Source organism: Vipera ursinii (assembly GCF_947247035.1).
Source record: "Vipera ursinii genome assembly, chromosome: Z".
Classification (NCBI taxonomy): Eukaryota; Metazoa; Chordata; class Lepidosauria; order Squamata; family Viperidae; genus Vipera; species Vipera ursinii.
Genome location: NC_139517.1, coordinates 60954626 through 60962839, shown reverse-complemented (window position 1 = coordinate 60962839; position 8214 = coordinate 60954626). Strand labels below are relative to the sequence as shown.

The following is an 8214-nucleotide window of genomic DNA, read 5'->3' as shown; positions in this document are numbered from 1 at the left end:
TTCATTAAAAAAAACCTAGAAAGGGGATTTATTGAGGATGCCAAACCCAAATTGGCCACCCTGGTCTGATTCAGGGATAAAAAGGATGGCATTATTTGTTTGTGCATAGATTATAGGGCCCTTAACACAATTAGTGAATGTAATTTATATCCCCTACCCCTAATGAAGGATATGCTATCCCACCTATCGAAAGGAAGGATTTTTTTTACCAAACTAGACCTGAGAGAAGCATACTACTGCATCAGGATTAAGGAAGGGGATGAATACAAGAGTGTGTTCAATTGCCCAATGGGTTGCTACCAGTTCAAAGTCCTGCCATTTGGACTGCAAGGGTCCCCCACCGTTTTCATGCAATTAATTCATGAAGTGGTAAGAGAGCACCTATATAAGGGGGTCCTGGTTTACCTAGATGACATCCTTATCTTCACTGAGACCAAATAGGAGCATATTAACCTAGTCAGAGAAGTTCTGAAAAAAAATTGCAGGCTGCCCACCTATATGCAAAATTCTTGAAATGTGAATTCCAGCAGGAAAGAATAGATACATGGGATATTGCATATCCACACAGGGCATCGAAATGGACACAGGACAGTAAGAATGGGCACCCCCCTGCACAAGGAAGCAATTGCAAAGTTTCCTGGGGGTTTGCAAACTTCTACTGGCAATTTATCCCTTCATTTTCCGAAACAGCTCTGCCCCTCACAAACTTGTTAAAAATGAACCGGAGGTCCCCCAGTGAAACCCAGCCAGCCCCTGAAGTGGACAATGAAATGTCAAGCAGCATTTGAGAGGCTAAAGAGTCTTTTTTCTGCCGAACCTGTACTGAGACACCCAGATCTTGGTAAACTTTTTGTAATACAGGGAGACGTGAGTGATGTGGTGGCAGGAGCTGTATTATTGCAGGAAAATGATGAGGGAGCATTGCAACCATGTGCATATATATCCAGGCAACTCATGGAGACAGAAAAACATTCGGCCATGTGGAAAAAGGAGGCATATGCTATGAGGTGGTCATTACTTACATGGTGCCATTTCCTTGAAGGGAATAAAATCCCCTTCCAGGTCTGGACAGACCACAAAAAATTGGAAGCACTAAAACACCCAGGAAACTCACTCCTAAGCGATCAGCTGTTTTGGCAGCTCGGAAGCCCCCTCCTGTCGCGTCGAGCGACCGATCAGGGTTCCAGCCTCAACTCTTAGAGCCCCGTAACAGGGGTGAGAATTTAGAGGTTCCCTCGCAAGGGTGAACACCTTGAATATGGAAGGATTTTGCCCTTTGCCACCAACCCAGTGTGCCGGACGTTCCGACGGTCACACTTGGGAACTGCGATAGCGCAGGAACAGGATCCTAGGACAAACTGAGGCACCAACACAAGTTTGTTCAAGGTGAGAGAGCACAGAGTGCCCGGGGTGGATGGTGTTGCCCCCCCGAACAGCTTTGCACAGCACTCTTTTATTGAGCAGTTTCATCAGGGAGGGGGAAGTACACACATGAGGAAGCAACGTATGGAAGGTCATAGGAAAACATAGCTCATTGCATACAACTGCTAATGAAGAGGGCAAAGGTCATCACAGGAAACAATAAAGCATAACTTATCATATACAAATGCTAACAGAGAAGACAAGGGTTATCACAGGAAGGCATAACTTGAGGCAAGGACAATTACAGGAGACAGGAAGCCTTATCTTGAGGCAAGGGCAATTACAGGAGACAGGAAGCCTTATCTTGAGGCAAGGGCAATTACAGGAGACAGGAAGCCATATCTTGAGGCAAGGGCAATTACAGGAGACAAGTCTTGTTATATACAATTGTAAATGGAGGAGGCAGAGATTTATCACTAGAGACAGGAATGCAGAACTTTATAACTTTCAATATAGAAGGCAAAAAGGTCTTTGGGAGTCTAGGATAACTACACCCTCCTTGGGAGAAGAGGAGGGGGTGAGCGCCCAGGTAGGGGTAGAGCTCTCCGGGGCTGCCAGAACTAAAGGTTTTGGCGGCTGAAGGGTTGATCCCCCCCGAAGCCTGGGTTTGCTCCGGACTGCGGGGCGCCTCTGCTCCAGGCTTTTTGGAGCAGAGCAGGGTGTCTGCAACCATCCCTGCCAGCAAGAGAGAACTTTTGAGAACTTGGATGCAGGCAGAGCGATACAGGAGATCCAGGTGAAAGTGAATTTATGATCTTTAACTCAATAGACTTTGCGGAGTTTGAAAGTGAAAGTGCGTAGCAGGCAATAGTGGGTGAAAATGGCGGCTAAATCTTCTAAAGTTCTTAGAAGCGTGGGGGCTTCTCCGGTGCAGCAGTCTTCGTTACAAGCTTTATTGCCCCCTCCCCATGCACCTGCACCTGCACCTGCACCAACTTTTACAGTTAAAGACTTGCAGAATGTGATGCAAGAGGCTATGGAAAAGCAATCGCAACAATTAGCTGAGATTATGGATGAAAAGCTGGATGAGAAGTTAACAGAAATAAGGGCAGACATCTTTACTTGCATTTCAAGGCATGGCTATATGTACGGAGCGCTTGGACGAAAGTGTGGAAGATCTCAGCCAAAATAATATCAGATTAGATGCAAAAATGACAGAGACTGAAAATGTGGTGGAGAAAATTGATAGTGATTTGACCTTGGTACAGTATCATGAGATGGAGTTTGCTGTGAGAATCAGAGGCTTAAAAGAGGATCCTAAAGAAAATTTGAAGAAAATACCATATATACTTGAGTATAAGCCGAATTTTTCAGCCCACTTTTTGGGCTGAAAAATCCACTTCGACTTATACTCCAGTGAACAAAAAAAAAAAAAGAACTTCCACCCCCCCCAGTTTGGAGAGCTGCTGCTTTCATCAAACATGGACAAAGGCAGCAGCTCTCCAAATGGGCTGCGGCGGTTTGGAGAGCTGCACACGCAGCTCCGCCGCCACCTCTGCAAGCCTCCGCTGAGAGAATGGGGCGGTGGAAGCTTGCCACCCATTTTCTCGGCGAAGACTTCTTTCGGGGGATGCAGCCTCTGTCACCCCCTTCTCTCAGCTGGGCAGCTGAGAGAACGGGGCAGCAGAGGCTGCATCCCCCGAAAGAAGTCTTCGCCGAGAAAATGGGCGCTGAGATATTCTCGGCGAAGACTTCTTTCGGGGGATGCAGCTTCTGCCGCCCCTTTCTCTCAGCTGCCCGGGCAGCTGAGAGAAATGGGCGGCAGAAGCTGCATCCCCCGAAAGAAGTCTTCGCCGCTGAGAGAATGGGCGGCAAGCTTTCCCGCCCCATACTTCGCGGAGCGCTCCAACGCCTCTTTCTCTCGTCTCAGCGGAGACTTGTTTCGGGGGATCCAGCCTCTGTCACCCGTTCTCTCAGCTGGGCAGCTGAGAGAAGGGTGCGACAGAGGCTGGATCCCCCGAAAGAAGTCTTCGCCGCTGAGAGAATGGGCGGCAAGCTTCCCCACCCCATACTTCACGGAGTGCTCCAATGCCTCGTTCTCTCATCTCAGCGGAGACTTGTTTCGGGGGATCCAGCCTCTGTCACCCCCTTCTCTCAGCTGGGCAGCTGAGAGAAAGGGGCGGCAGAAGCTGCATCCCCCGAAAGAAGTCTTCGCCGAGAAAATGGGCGCTGAGATTTTCTCGGCGAAGACTCACCTTCTCCCGTTCACCTTCAGCAGCTCCGCCAGGCCCGTCCAGTGCCCTGCTAGCAGAGCTTGACAAATGCAAAAGCTGCTTTGGTTAAACACTGGAAGGTTTAGTGATTAACCCACCCCACCCCACCCGGTCTTCTTGCTGTTTCTCCCCATCCTCACTCCTACCCACAGGGGCTCTCTGCCTTTTCTACTACTTCTTTTTCTTTCCTTCTTTTTTGCTGAGGTGTGCGTCTCTCTCTCTCTCTCTCTCTCTCTCTCTCTCTCTCTCTCTCTCTCTCTCTCTGGTGTGTTATCTCGAACCAGATGGGATGGCAAAGTCAAATGCAAATGGGAATCTTGCAGATCTTGCCCTGCCTTTCCCCCCATGGTTACCTTCTGTTCTTGATGAGCTCACGAGTGCTCAAGGACAAAATAGGGCAGGGCAGAGCCGGCAGTTAAAATTAGGATGCAGATAAAAGGAAAGGTAAGGAGGGGTTCAGGTTGAGAGGAGAGGCTGCGTAGCCTTAGTGTAACTCCTGTTTGGGCTGACTGGGTTGCCTCCGATGGGCTCTGACAGTGGAACAGAATGGAATAGAAAATATGGAATGGAATGGAACAGAACGTAGAACAGAACAGAATAGAATAGAATAGAATGGAAATATAGAAAGTGGATAGAATAGAATAGAATAGAATAGAATAGAATAGAATAGAATAGAATAGAATAGAATAGAAATATAGAAAGTGAATAGAATAGAATAGAATAGAATAGAATAGAATAGAATAGAATAGAATAGAATAGAATAGAATAGAATAGAATAGAATAGAATAGTTGATGAAAATCTGATAAAGCAAATCAGAAATCAGGGTCCAGCACATATTAAACGGATATATCTTGCCTTGATAGAAATTGACTCAGAAACAGAACTCGTTAAGGATTGTATGATTAAATGGGCCCAAAATATCCAAGAAGTTATTACAATGGACACATGGGAAAGGATTTGGGTGAGGAACGTAAAATTCACACAAGCTCAAAATTTAAGAGAAAATTTTTATAAAATGTTTTACAGATGGCATTTAGATCCTAAAAAGCTGGCAAGTATGTATCCGAACTATCAGCCTAAATGCTGGAGGTGTGGTGAAGAAGATGCAACATATTTTCATATATGGTGGACTTGTAAAAAGGTTAAGGCCTTTTGGATAAAAATTTGGTGGAAGATGCAGAAGATTTTCAAGCAAAGGATAAAGTTTTGTCCGCAACTTTTTTTGTTGGGTATAATTACAGATGCTACGGTTGTGGACACTAAGCTGATGTTGAATTTAATTACGGCAGCAAGACTCTTAATAGGCCAATATTGGAAGAAGGAGGAACTGCCGACTGTAGAAGAATGGACTTTAAAGGTTTCTGACCTGGCAGAGATGGCAAAGATCTCGGCTTATTTGAAAGATCACTCGCAAGAACGTTATGTTATGGAGTGGAGAAAATGGATTGAGTATATCCAGAACAAATATGGGACTAAGAAGTTTCATGTAGCATTTGAATAAGTCTTCCTTTTTTTCTCCTCTTTTTTCTCTTTTCCTTTTTTTATATATTTTATATTAATAGTGTATGTAATTACCCTATATGAGCTAGAGAGAGATGGATTTCAGAGTTTATGGTTGTTAGCATATGAATGTTTACGATTGGTTTTTTTTGTTCTTTATACCTTGTACTTAGCTCTGGGAAGTCGGGGGGGAGGGGGGGGAGGGGGAGGGAGGGAGGGATAGGGGAGGGCTAGGGGGGATTGTTAAAGATAAAATGTATGATAAAACTTTTCAATTAAAAAAAAGAATAGAATAGAATAGAATAGAAATATAGAAAGTGAATAGAATAGAATAGAATAGAATAGAATAGAATAGAATAGAATAGAATAGAATAGAATAGAATAGAATAGAATAGAATAGAATAGAATAGAATAGAATAGAATAGAATAGAATAGAATAGAATAGAATAGAATAGAAATATAGAAAGTGAATAGAATAGAATAGAATAGAATAGAATAGAATAGAATAGAATAGAATAGAAATATAGAAAGTGAATAGAATAGAATAGAATAGAATAGAATAGAATAGAATAGAATAGAATAGAATAGAATAGAATAGAAATATAGAAAGTGAATGGAATAGAATAGAATAGAATAGAATAGAATAGAATAGAATAGAATAGAATAGAATAGAATAGAATAGAATAGAATAGAATAGAAATATAGAAAGTGAATAGAATAGAATAGAATAGAATAGAATAGAATAGAATAGAATAGAATAGAATAGAATAGAAATATAGAAAGTGAATAGAATAGAATAGAATAGAATAGAATAGAATAGAATAGAATAGAATAGAAATATAGAAAGTGAATAGAATAGAATAGAATAGAAATATAGAAAGTGAATAGAATAGAATAGAATAGAATAGAATAGAATAGAATAGAATAGAATAGAAATATAGAAAGTGAATGGAATAGAATAGAATAGAATAGAATAGAAATATAGAAAGTGAATAGAATAGAGTAGAGTAGAGTAGAGTAGAGTAGAGTAGAGTAGAGTAGAGTAGAATAGAACAGAATAGAATAGAATAGAAATATAGAAAGTGAATAGAATAGAATAGAATAGAATAGAATAGAATAGAATAGAATAGAATAGAATAGAATAGAATAGAAATATAGAGTGAATGGAATAGAATAGAATAGAATAGAAATATAGAAAGTGAATAGAATAGAATAGAATAGAATAGAATAGAATAGAATAGAATAGAATAGAAAATGGTAATAAGAATAGAATAGAATAGAATAGAATAGAATAGAATAGAATAGAATAGAATAGAATAGAATAGAATAGAATAGAATAGAAATATAGAAAGTGAATAGAATAGAATAGAATAGAATAGAATAGAATAGAATAGAATAGAATAGAATAGAATAGAATAGAGCTGGAAGGGACCTTGTAGGTCTTCTAGTCCAGCCCCTTGCTCAAGCAGGAGGACCTATACCAGTGGTGGTGAACCTATGGCACGCCTGCCAGAGGTGGCACTCAGAGCCCTCTCTGTTGGCACGTGCGCCACCACCGCTGCCAGCAGCAGGTCCTTGTCGGTTGGTGGACTGGAAGAAAAGGGAGGGGGAAGCATTTTACATGCGTGCATGCGTGCACGGGGCCACGAGCAGGCACATGCTGCAAAGGGGGCGGGGCTAGTGCCTGCGTGATACTCACTAGCCCAGCCCCGTTCTCACGTGGTGCGGTGCCTTGTATCTGCACCCTGCGGCGCAGCGGTTGGCATTTTTGTGCCTTGCGGTATGGTGGCCCATTTTTTGCTCCCCCTTTTTTTTTGTGCCAGAGGCGGCACTCAGAGGCGCCTCCCTGTCCCCTCCCCCGAGGGCACCAGAATGCCGATGCTGCCTTGGCACTTTGTGATAAACAAGTGGGTTTTGGCTTGCGGTTGGGCACTCAGTCTCTAAAAGTTTCACCACCACTGACCGATACCATCTCAGACAGGTGAATGTCCAGTCTCTTCTTAAAAACCTCCAGTGATGGAGCACTCTTGATTTCTGGTGGCAAGCTGTTCCACTGGGCAGCTGAGAGAAAGGGGCGGCAGAAGCTGCATCCCCCGAAAGAAGTCTTCGCCGAGAAAATGGGCGCTGAGATTTTCTCAGCGAAGACTTCTTTCGGGGGATGCAGCTTCTGCCGCCCCTTTCTCTCAGCTGCCCTGGCAGCTGAGAGAAAGGGGCAGCAGAGTCTGCATCCCCCGAAAGAAGTCTTCGCTGAGAAAATGGGCGCTGAGACGCCTCATTCTCTCGCTCAGCGGAGACTTCTTTTACGAGATTCAGCCTCTGCCGTGCTGCACCAAGAGAACAGCAAGCCGCCCCATTCTCTCAGCGGAGCACTCCACCACCCCATTCTCTCGGCGGCTTGCCACCCCGTTCTCTCATCTCAGCAGAGACGTCTTTCGGGGGATCCAGCCTCCAGCTGCTGCATTTCCCAGCCTTGGCTTATACTAGAGTCAATAACTTTTTCCAGTTTTTGGGGGTAAAATTAGGGGTCTCGGCTTATACTCAAGTCGGCTTATACTCAAGTATATACGAAGCTCTGGAAGGGGTGCTGGGGCGACCAGCAGATGAAATTATGGAAGATATAGACAAAATTTTCTGTGTTAATTCGTGGATTGCAAGACAAAGGAAATTACCCAGAGATGTGGTGGTTTATTTTACAGAGAGAGCAATTAGAAATGAGGTCATTCAAGCCCCTTACAATACTAAATTTGCAATTGCTGAGCAAGAAGTCTTGGTTTTAAGAGATCCCTCCAAGAATCCTAAGGAGAAGGAAGGAATTTGCCTTTTTGGCACAAGAATTAAGGTGATGTGATATTAAGTTCAGATGGGAGATACCAGTGGGTATGGTGGTGATGCATGAAGGTATGAGACATCGTCTTACTACAGTGTTGCAGTCATGTGATTTTTACACTAATGTTTTAAAAGCAACCCCCATACCACTTTTGGAATCTACAAAGAAGAATGGTGAGGGAGAGCCTTAATTACGCAGTGAGAATTTACAAGGTGCTGAAGGAACAATGCAGATAAATGAGAAAGCTACAG

The 8214-nt window shown here is 43.3% G+C and overlaps 1 long non-coding RNA gene across 1 annotated transcript; it reads left to right on the top strand.

Annotated features, from left to right (window-relative positions):
• The first annotated feature begins 5429 nt into the window (after positions 1–5429).
• Positions 5430–6886, top strand: LOC310649537. Its single transcript, XR_014494255.1, has 3 exons — positions 5430–6124; positions 6180–6295; positions 6343–6886. It is a non-coding gene; the product is annotated as an uncharacterized lncRNA (long non-coding RNA).
• The last annotated feature ends 1328 nt before the right edge of the window (positions 6887–8214 follow it).